Below are 12,873 nucleotides of genomic sequence, written 5' to 3'. Positions count from 1 at the left end.
CATGTGGTATTTGTCCGTTTGTTATATAATGTGTTCATTTTTAATTAGAAATGTATTAATCAACACTGAGGAAGGGATACTCCCGAAAGCTTTGTTTTTTGGTAAAACTAAAGTGAGTTTTCTATCTTATTTCGTTTTTGGATATTAATGGCACATGCCAGCACACAATGCCTGTCATGGCCCACAACACATGCCATGCCATAACAATACTGCACTACACAAGTACATTGAAAGTACTATAGTCACTCGGTGCATCAGACACATATTTACATGTCCCTGTATAGATGGCATGGATGGCAGGGATGTGGCACAAGTATCATCACATGCACAGGGTCTGGTGTGGGGGTGCAAGAGGCCTAGTCTGTGCCACACAGTTGTCAGCATGTGTGTAAGTCAGGAAGGGGTGCTGGTTAGATGGGCCATGGAGAGGTGCCATGTTTGTCTGTTGGTGACCTGCATGTGACAGTGAAGTTTGAGGGTGTGCATGTACACAATCAAGCCCAATGCTAGCCCTACACATGTGTATGTTGGACAGCTGTGGACTGTACATGGCAGAGTGGACAGTTCACCATCTCCAGCAAGGAACACAAGAACTGGCTCTGCCAGGAGTGGCACTGGCACCACCATGCCCAAGGTCAGATGCAGTGCTAGTAACTGATGGAGACTGCTGTCTGCTGGGCCATGTCCCTCACGGGACCGCCCAGGACCATGTGCCCATGGCCTGCCATGTCATGGTGTGGACAGCACACTTCCATCTGTAGCACTGGAGGTACTGCCACTATGGAAGACTGAGTGTGCATTGCCATGTGGACTCTCACGAGATGGTGTTGCTGACCTATGTCCACTTGTCTGATGCCCTACTCCATACCAGATGTTTTAGCACAGACAATATGCGGTCAAAGACAGCCACTGTCTCAGCCCATTTTCTGTCCACTACATCAGTGAAATGATCCATGGTGTCACCAATGAGGTGGAGGCAGTCATGGATTTCAGACTCTGCTGCATCTATAACCCTGAGCATCCATCTGGTGTCGAATTCAGAATGTGTCTGTGTCTCCATGGCAGCCTGAAACATGTGGCGAGGGACCCATGATATGACACCTGTGACAGGAGGTGGATGGGCTGCAGTCCTCCTTCAAGCACCCCTGTCAATCTGCCTGTGTGGGACCTCTACAACTGTCTGGCTATGGCCAGTGTCTACATTCACTGACACCAATGTTATCACACTGTTCTGTACAATTTCACCAACATCTGACTGTCCAATATCTGTGGCCTTTGGGGGACTGGGTATGTGTGGGCATACTGACTGTGTTTGGGGACAATGGGGGCAGAAGAGGAATGTCAACTTCTGGGACAGATTCAGCCCTCAGCAACCCCACCTGTGCCTCACTATGGTGATCATCATCATCAGAGTCCGTTGGGACACTGACATCAGGATGTAAGGGGGACAGATTCCAACCCCCTCATTAACACGTGAGGATGAAGACAAAATCAGTACATTACCTGCACTATTATGTATGGTAATCCACACAGACTCATACAGATGAAGAGCCACAACTGCATTACCAGTCACACATCTCATCATTGATTACATGCACAACACACAAGTACACAACATACACAGACAACAGACCATTTCTAACATGCTCGTCAGCTACATCCAGTGAATATTACCAGGACACTACACCTGTGGGGTACGCAATATGACAGTCTATGTGATAGAACTACACATAATACCCAGTACACCTATCCTAAGAATAATATGCCTGCTGTATTATCACTGCCTCAGGTATGTACCATCTCCCTATTGTGTATGAAAAGGCATCTTGGAGTAATTGCCTCCTGTATAGCAGGTGCATACTTGTTCATAACTATAAGTTAAAATGTGTTCATATTTGTACAAACACACATCTGTGATTACCAATCGTATGCACTGTAGTTAACTGCTCCAAAATGGAACATACAACTATTCTACTCTGGATAAGCATAACAGTTATGCCTAGGGCAAAATGGCAGTCCTTAACATTCATAGGGTATATATGATTCATAAAACAACAGTATCACACTTACCAAGTACAGGACCACAGACTCTGGCCACACCTGATGGACCTATGAAAATGTGAAGGAGAGGGATTGTCAGCAATACCAAATGTTGCAGTGTTTGAACATTTTATGTGCATATATCCACATGTATAGTAGCTAATGTGATACTGCCTACATTGCTGACATTCTCAGTATGTGTGCACAACTGTGAGTTAAAACCAACCCCCACCAATGTAGATAGACCTGACACCTAGGTTCTGGTATGCAGAGCCTGCCACAATGACTGATACAGTATTACACTAGTGAACAAAGTAAGCTTACCTGGATGCTCCTCTGATGTGGATGCTGTGGCACTTACCTCCTGGATATATGGGGTGATGGATGCCTAGGAATTGGTGGTTAATTCTAGGTTTGCCAGAAATTCATCTGTGGCTGACAGTGGTTGTTCTGTTGTAGGCCTTCCACTGGTGGCAGCACTATCCCTGGCCACAGCAGCTGCCCTTTGACGTGCAGCATGGACCATATCTGTGGCCTGGTGTCTGACCTGCTCATAGGTCCTGTCCTGTTGGCCAATTTAGTTAACCACCCTGACAAGGTCACTCCACAATGCTGCATGCTGGTCATGATTCTGGTGACCCCTGGAAAGCAGAATGTAATGATGCAGTCTGAGGCCATCCAGGATAACATCCTCCTCTGCAGTTGTGAATGGTGCATGCCTCCTGTGATACTTCATTCCTGAAAGACAACAAGAGGGGAACACATTACAGGACCAGATACATGGACATCCACTATGAACAGACTCTGCACAACCAAAATGGGCTGGAATATCCACCGCTTCCTCACACGTCATACCTTACAGTATATCAGTGCACTACATGTGTGGCTATCACTAAGATAGTAGCAGTACTGGGTATGTCTCTTTGTGCCTTGACAGATTATGCTGTATGTTCACTGCAGTCTACTGTTGTATGGCCTCTACAGGCAAAGTTCCCTAATATGTCATACAGCCAGTGTCGGACAAATAGCTGTGTAATATTGCAACAACTATATGGGGACAGTCCAGCAACACTAGTGTGGCCACACTGATAGACAGTAGTGCAAACCTGCTGTAGTATATTTTCCTTGCAGGCATCATACCTGTCCACTACATAGATGTTTGCAAATGTGAACATGTGCTTTATAGATGTAGTCCTTTTGACACAAACATGTGGATGTGGCAGATCATGCCTCCTGAACATGATCAACTTCTTTGAGGCAGTCACCAAAGCTGCAGATGAGGGTAAGGTGGTTCACACAGCCTATGGCTTTCGACACCATCTTCCATTCTGGAAATATAGCTAAACTCACTAAACTAGGTATAAATCCCTACGTCACAAGATGGATTGCCAACTGGCTCGCTGACAGAACCCACACTGTAAAAGTTGCAGACTCCAAATCTGACCTCAAAGCAGTGACAAGTAGAGTACCACAGGGTTCTGTCCTGGGACCTCTCCTGTTTGGTATCTACTTCTTTGAAGTACAGGATAACACACAAGGCCTCTGGCCAATGAAGTTCACAGATGACTGCAAACTAGGAGCCATAGTCAAGTCCCCAAATGATGTGGACATCCTACAGAAGGGCCTCACTGAGAAAGATGCCTGGTGTCAGAGCCATGGTCTCAAGCTCAATGCCAAAAAGTGCAATGTCATCCCCTTTGGTAAAAACTCTGTATCCATGAACTACCACATAGGCAGCAATCTACTTAACACCGAATGCGTGATAAGAGACCTTGGGACCCAGGTGGACAGTAGTCTCTCCTTTGATAGTCACATGGCCACAGTAGTCAGGAAGTCCTTCTATGTGGCACACCTCATCATAAAAGGGTTCTCATCCAGGAAAAAAGAGGTCATTGTTCCCCACTACCTGACACTCATTAGATCCATTATAGAGTACAACACCCCCCCCTTTTGGAATGTACCTCACAAGACATCTGCAGCAGCTGTAAGGGCCACATAAGTACCTTACAAGGAGGATTACTGGCCTCAAACAAATGCCCTACACTGACCGCCTCAAAAAAATCCAGCTTTACTCTGTAGCATATTGCCTACTCCGTGGTGATCTCTACCTAACAATATAAAGCTATGTCAAACCCAGAGCTGTTGGACATGCTACACCTAAAGAAATCCCAATCCCTCTGAGCTACATGCTCTAGGGACATAAACCTTGTCACCATAATAAACAGGACATGCTAGAGGGATAGATTCCAGTCCCAGAGACTTCCCATACTCTGGAACAGGCTACTCATCTATATCAAGCAAAGTTCTTCATTAGCACTCTTCAAGAAAAATCTTGATGAGTGGATGGGAAATAAGAAATACACCCTGGGGATCACTTCTGTGTCTCTGCTCAACAGTGGCACAGGAAAATAACTTTCTTGGGTGGCGTAAGCCAGGGAACCTTGTTGGCTAGGCTTATGTAGGCCCTTGGGCAGATAACCTAGTACCTACCTATGAACCTATGTCTGACAAATGGTTGGCTAGTCATTGATGGTTGTTGTCAGAAAATAGAGAATCTGGCTGTCACATGCCAGACCCCTCAGAAAACACTTATGCTACAGTAATATCTGTTAGTCTATTCATAGTCATACTTTGTATGGCCAATATGTATACTCTGTCGCTGAGTTTGGGCCTGTGTTCCCCCATTAATTATGGCTATGACCTGAATTTCTGCTGTAGGGGGATGACAGGTATGTTAGCCATAACTCTCAACCAATGAGGGATGAATGTCAAGAAAACAGTGACCTAGCCAGAGTATATCATGGACAGTCAGGGATACCTTTACAATGTCAGAACCATTTATGTGTGACATTGACAGACTGATAGGAGGTGAATTACAGTACATCATTTGATGTTACAGGAGTGTACACCCTTAGTGTCACTATGTCTAACACATAATCCACTAACTTTCCTACAACAGCTGACCATTGTAGGAGGGAGGTACATGGGCAGATCTGAGATCTGATGCAAATCAGGGACAGTTTATAGGCATGCCTGTAGCTGTTGGACAGCAGAGTATCACTGACATATCAATACCATAGATGTACTACAGGCCTGCTGTTGTAATCCCTACTCCCCATATCTCCATCCTCCCATCTGCGTTCCATTATATGGGGACAGTTGTTACATACCTGGTAGAGTGAAGTAATTCTTTTTTGAAGTGTTCCTTTGCAAATAGCTTGCAAAACCATTGTCTGTGTGAGAAAAACAACATACAGACCTGTTCCCCATAAGGATTTGCTTGCCTTTTGTAGGCAATGCTCATTAACAGGTAATTGCCTGTGCATCAATCTGTGGCTCAGACTTGCTAATTGCATCTAAAACAGCTGAGTTGCATTTTCATTAGCCAACGACATGGTACCATATTGCAATATGTAAGGCCTTCATGTAGGCCTTGGCCCCTTTCTTAGTCTTTGAGATGGACATTAGTGATGTGTGGAGACTACAGCATCACAGAGGGTTGGTACAAATACTGTCCACTGTTGAGATTTATGAGGTGTGTCCACAGTTTTGCCTGATATGTTTTGCCATTGTGCCATGACATTGTGATCATCTGCCAGTTCAGTGTTAAACATTGTCGGTTGAGGTCAGTAAGGGGAGAGAAACATGTGAGTGTCATACATCATACTGATGAGAATATGCATGCTAATGCAGTAGCTGCTATTCTATCAGCTCACTATCTTTGTATGGCAAACTAAGCATGTCTCTGTCTCTCGACCTTTTCCCCCTCCTTTATGTATGGTTTTATCTGGATCCCTTGTTCTAGGGGGTTGTGAGGTATGGTAGGTCTGTAGCAGCTACCCAAACATACAGTTGTGTATGCTCCAGGCTACAGCTGGTGCTGCAGCCTAAAACACATGGGGGGAGTGTGAACACTTTGGAGGACAGCAAGCTGTACGTATAACTGTGGCAGTAGTGGCAGCCTTGTTACAGCATATCCAGGTTGAGGGTACACTTTACAGTCCAATTAAGGTGTGTAGTTAAGGTACATCTGTTATGCAACAGTGCCAATAACAGAATAATAGGCGACATATAGCTAGGCTATATGGATATGTGCAGTGTGTCCCTACCTGCAGGCCATTGACTTGCCAAATTGAGTAGCAGATAATTCAGTACCAGTAACCTATGGGGGGAAAATTGCATGCCTCAGTTATTACTTGCTCTCTTGGCAATGATCAAATCGAAGTGTAACACACTGGATTCGAACCCAGGACTGTGTGTGACAAACTGCTCTACATGCAAGGCATTTAACAGACTGAGCTACTGAGCCAAATTGGAGTAGGTGTAGTTGCCAGATATATGTGCAAACAGGCTGTGACACACATTGTCTGCATCCATCAGTATGTGCATAGCTTTCAAAGGCAGTTGTTCTGCAGCACAGTCCCAGTTGAACATATGTACTGTGCCATGGATACCTTAGCAGGTGTGTTTAAAGATGTTGCCGGTAAAAACTAACATTTACCTGCTATCACATGCCTCACATACTGTCATTATTAATTATTTGGCTGTCTACTCATGTATTTTTGCATCAGAATCCCAGGTACACTCCTATTTTTCACATTAGGTTTGATTTCAGTTTATCAGTGACAATTAGTATGTATTGTTGGAAACACCTGTTTTAATCAAGATCCCTGTTGTCTAGTGGGTTAATGAGGTAGGCTGTAATTGACAGAGACCCGGGTTTAAGACACGGCAGGGAAAAGTATTTTGTACAAGTGCCTAACACTATGAGAGACACATAAGATCATTAAGGCACTTTAAAGCTCATTTAAGCAGATTTGTGTGGGTTTGTACAGTGCACTGCATCTTAGAGCTCTGCTTAGCTCTGCACAAACCTGCACTAAAAAATTAAAAAGAAAAGAAAAAGGGGGTGATAGGACAGTGGTGAAATGGGGCAAACATTGTGGAAAACATACTGAAAGGCAGGTAGGGATGTGCAGGAAGGCTGTAGGAAAGGACCATATCTTTCCATTTCTTGTACAGTAACAGTTGTGCATTTTGAGACATTTTTTCCATTAATTTGGACTCTCAAACCCCATAGAGAAGGGTGAGGACAACATAAATGTGTTGGCAAGCCAGTTGGACCAAATTAGTTGTGTATAGTGGATGCATGTGGGAAATGAAGAGTTATGTATGGGGCAATATTTTTTTGTGGGACAGGTGCCTTTTTTTATAAGGATAGAGTGAAATATTGGAGAAGGGATGTAGGTATGTTTGTGGAGGTAGGTTGGGTAGCAGAGGATGCAATTGCAAACAGACAAGACAAACAAGACAGCAGGCAGGGGCATTGTCTGACACATGAGGTGGGTAAACACCTTGGATGGGGAGGGTTTTGTAGAATCTGAGATGCATGTGCTTCCAGATGGCAGCAGCATGACTGACATCCCCACCCATGGGCAGTCAATACTGCTCATTTACTACCCCAAAGGTAGCTGTGCTGGAGGCTGGGTGCCAGGGCCAGTATACCCCACCAGGTTGTCAAGTCTTCCCTCAGTCCAGTGCAGGCAACGTTCATAGCTCCTATGAACAATCCTATGCACCATAACCAGTAGTTGATCCTGGGTGACTACCTCTCTTCTGCACTGCTCCCAGGGGGCATTCCCCATCCCCTGAAGTGGTGCCACCCAATGGTGGTGCAGGGCCAGCGGAGGGGACACCACCGACTTGGGTCCTAGACAAGCTGGTACCCGGTGCCATGGCCAGCTGAGGTAGGGTAGGCATATCAGTCAAAACTGACTTACCATGTCGTGCTGTGGTTCTAATGGTATAGCAATGTGTATAGGTTAGTTTTGAACAAAACATTTTTTTAGTAATAAAAGCATGCCAGAACATTGGAAATAACCCAATTACATTTTAATGCATATTATATGGAACACAACAATAAATAACAGAACAGTCAGTATATTAACATCATGCCAATAACAGTTACGACATAACACCAGCAACAGAGGTAATTCAACAATATATGTTGATATGCAACCATTGTAATACATAACAATAATAAAACACATGCCCCAAAATAAAGTTTATAGAAGAACATATCTCAATAATAAACAATAACTAATGAATAACAATAATAAATATATATGAAGATAAGGGGTAGTGAGAGAAAGAAATACAGTCCATTAATACCATTATAGACTATATAGTTTACAACAGTACTACTAGCTACTCTAAAGGTCTGTCCTTTCTTTATGTATAAAAGTGCCCTATAGCTGTTGTAGCACATACATACCTCTCAAGATATTCACATGAGACAGTATGGGCCAAGCAGTAACACCTGCAGGTACACAACTACAAACAACACTTGCACATCAGGTGGACCTATATAATTACCAAGGTGTACTGTGGGCTGATGAGGTGTTACTTTGCTTGTGACATCATCATGTTGATGCTACATCAGCGACAGAGGGATTATGCAACAGTAATTACATTCCATCACAGCGTGATACTTGAGAAACATGTATGTGTACAGTACAGATAGTAAACAATTATCATATCTTGCTTGGCAGGCATGGGGATAGAACCCAAAAGCAGTGACTGCAGAGGACATGTGCATCAGATGTATTAATTGCAATCTTTAACAGACACTCTAGGCATACAGCCATACCAAGATTACACATTTTATTTATTTTATTTTATTTATTAAAACTTGTACATATTTTCTTAATTTTATGCAGTATTATCACATTCCTGGTAATGATTTTAACAGTCTGTGACATCTGTACACACAATTATTTACACATAATATGAACTACCTCACCCATTTACCTGTAGTTACTGTGGAGGTAATGATATCTGTAATCAATACATGACTGATATTGTACTATTTTTGGTAGGCATGGGGATAGAACCAATAGCAGTGACTGCAGAGGACATGTACATCTGATGTATTAATTGACTGCAGAATATTTTAACAGACACTCCAGGCATACAGCCATATCAAGATTACACATTTTATTTCTTTTTTTTTTATTTTATTTTATTAAAACTTGTACATATTTCCTATATTTTATGCAGCATTATCACATTCCTGGTAATGATTTTTACAGTCTGTGACATCGGAACAAACAGATTATTTACTCATAACGTGGGCTACCTCACCCATTTACCTGTAGTTCCTGTGGAGAGAAAATCTGTCATCATTACGTAACTGCTTCAGTAATATTTATTACTACATAGCACTGGATTTGAGCCCTGGTCTGAGTGTGGCAAAATGCACTTCATACAGAACATTTAACAAACTGAGCTACTGAGTCACTGCTGATTACTGACTGACTGATATTTCCCTAGAGCTCACCTGGAAACAAACTTTTATACTAGACTGCAGTGACAGTTGAACACACATGAAACCTGGTACAAAACTGGAATAAACCACGGCACAGCTCGAAAAGTGAGAAATCTTTAATTCCAAGTAATAAACATCCACGAGTTAAGCGCTTTCATCTGCAAACATACAGACTTCCTCAGAACAAATAAAACTCTGATTTTTCAACAGTTTATATAGCAAAAAAAGCGCCAAATAGATACGCAAATTTAAAGAACCATCATCCTATAAAAACCAAATTGATGAATAAGTTAAAATTTATATTTGTAATATATCCAACTTTAAAAACATCTCATAAAAAACAATAAATAATATATAATAAGAACCATAGATTGATGTCCAATATGTAAATAAATAATGAATAATTGATCATGTATTTGACATAATTAAATACTGTAAACATATACTATATAGTATGGGGACTATATGAAAAAACAAAGTAAAGAAAAATGACTACCCTAAAACCAAAAGGGGTTTTATACTAATGCTGTCATTGATACCAGGATGCCTGGTTGCATCCGTAAGTATTTGCCAATTGCTTTCTTTTAATGCTAATAACATCTTCCAATTCCCACCATATGGTTGGCATAATACTTGGTCAATGATAGCAAATTTGAATGTATGTTGTTCCCCTTTGTCACACAGGTGCCTGTATAATGCATTGTTCATATCCTTCACTTGTATCCTATAATAATGTTCATAAATACGCTTTTTTAACTGCCTTTCTGTTTTACCTATGTAAAATGCAGGGCAGGCAATACAGGTGGCAAGATATACCACCTGCTTAGAGTTGCAATTGCCTGCCTTGCACCTGACATATGTATGATTCATATCTTGAAGCTTAATATGCAATTCTTCATTAATACATCCACATTGTCTACAATTTCCACATTTCTTAGTCCCTTTATGAGCAGTCTTAATGCTTACATGATTACTAGCTTTTTCTAATAACTTTTTGATATTCGGGGCTGCATTTTACATAGGTGGCTAATGTTCCCATTTCTTCATACTGGAAAACCAGTTGGAATGCCTTACCCTATAGCAATAGCAACAATAGATGTCTACCTTCTGGGGTGAGGGGGGTCATTTTGAGGGGAGGATGATCCAAGGAGTTTAGAAGGGTCAATCTTCACATCAATATCCTGATCCTGTAGGTGAGAATGGATCTGCTAGCATTACAGAAATTTCAGGACCAGTTACCTTCAGGAATGATAGTCATACAGACAGTATTTCAGTAGTCTGGTACATCAGCAAACATGGAGAAATCACATCTTACCGCACTTTGAAAAGAGTACATAAGAGTATTGCAATTAGCATTGGATGCAGGTCATTTTCTGGGAGGTCTGACTGGCTAGCAGAAGGCTCAGTAGGTCTATCTTAATGTCTCATGACTGATCTCTTAATCCATCACTGGCTCAAGAAATTTTTGGTCTCTGCAACTGGTTTTGCTTTAACTTGTTTGCCTCAACTATCAAAGTGAAGTTACCTGCCATATCCAATTACCACCCCAATACCTTGGCCTCTTATACATTACCCAGGGATTTGAATTTGGTCCTGGAAGCACTAACAAATCTTCCATTCAAACCAGCTTCATATACAGACCTGAAGTACTTATTTTGGGAATGTTTTCTGTCCGCTATTACATCAACTAAATACAATTCAGAATTACATGCCTTGTCTGTCAGTTTACCATAGTTGGACTTTCATAAGGATAGGACCACTTTAAGAAACACCTCATCCTTTGCTCCCAATGTATTTTCAGTAAATAACATTAACCAGTCCACTAACCTTCTTCCAACAAAGGAGAGCATTTACTACACATTTTAGATGCCCATAGGGAACAAAGATTCTACATACAGAGAATCAAAACCTTCAGAAGAAAATACACTCAATTGTTTGTTTCCTTTGTGCCTAACTAATTGGGATCCAAAATTTCAAAACACAGTTCAGATGGCTATCAGATTGTATCTCCTTTGTATAATATTACAACAAGACTCTAAATTCAAACCTAAGGACAATTCAACAAGACAAATGATAACTTCTATGGCTTTTCAGAAATGCCTCCATTGATTACATTTGTGCAGCAACCATGTGGTCTATGCTACAAACCTTTAACAAACATTAGAAAGTGGACATTGTTTCTAGAACCAGAGCTATATTTGAAGCTTCAGTTCTGAGAGATATACCTATCAAGATTCCTCACAAGATCTCAGGTAGCTTAGGATCCTGTCCCAATTGTGGGATTGGAAGGACTGCTGAAATACGATATAGAAGTTATGTAAATACCATAATGCTGGATCCTTTTCATCCAAGTCCATCTGAAATGGTATTCCTCCCTTCAACCTCCATCTAAATTGTCATGTTTCTGTTGTTTCACAGAATATCAATGCTGGTCTCCTGATACATGTGGCCAGTAGGCAACAAACTCAGTCTGAAGGGTAGGCTCATAAGTGGATTACGGGAGAAGCTCGAAGTAGCTTGAGGCACTTTTTCTTTCCATCCAACAAGGCAAATCTAGCTAATTTGAAATTGCTGCCTTGGCTCACTGGAGGCTGGCAGTGGTTGCATCAGGATAAACCAGATGGAATCAAAAGGGTTTATGAAATATGGTGAGACACAGGTGGAGGTGTTGGCATCAGCTGTTTGAGGAGGGTTTTGCTCTTGCCATCCTTTTGCAAGACCTAGAGCAGAAAAATTTTATCAGAGGTTACAGTATTTGCAAATGAAGCATCATTGCACATGAGAGCTACCCAGCTCACAAATCTTTACCTCTAGAAATAGGGAATAAAATAAAGAAATAAAAAAGTAGAAGGCCCCAGATTAGGGACACATTTTAATACTGGTACCATGGACTTAGAAACTTTAAAAAAATACCAGTTTTAGGAGGTACAGGGCAAATCACTGAATTAAATCTAGAAGTGTCCCTACAGATTATGGACATTTTTAGGGGAGCTGTTGTGTGGGGTGCATAAGTGTTTGTGCTACCCTTTATGCAGTTATGAATAAAGGATAGTGGCTGTCCATCAAGGGATTGCTTCCCAAGTAGGCAAAAGTATTCTGAAGTCTTTGCAAGATCCAGTTTTTCCAATATAGACTAAAAGGAAGCAGATGTTAGGTTTTCAGCTAAATGAAGATCAAAGGGGAAATGTCATGATTGTGATGTAGTAGGTCATAAAATCATAATTTTATTCATGTTTCATATTTTTATTCATATTTTATATGATACTGTATCCATCATTTTTGTACATACTTGGTTGGTGGTGATGTCTCCTGGGAATTCAGTAGGCTATTGAAAATGTGTTCTGCCAGTAAAGAGAGACTAATGTCAACTGTTTTGGGGAAGTTATAGGCTGCAAAGATAGTTTCTGTGTTGCTTGATAGAAGAGTGCTGAATTCTGGCCTTTTATTACACGGCTGTATGATAAAAGTGGGTGGGAGAAACATGAGATCTAACAATTGGGGCCATA

Source organism: Protopterus annectens, chromosome 1.part0 (genome assembly GCF_019279795.1).
Source record: "Protopterus annectens isolate FY-2018-M chromosome 1.part0, PAN1.0, whole genome shotgun sequence".
Classification (NCBI taxonomy): domain Eukaryota; kingdom Metazoa; phylum Chordata; order Ceratodontiformes; family Protopteridae; genus Protopterus; species Protopterus annectens.
The sequence above is the reverse complement of the archived record's forward strand: the minus strand, read 5'-3'. Positions refer to the sequence as shown.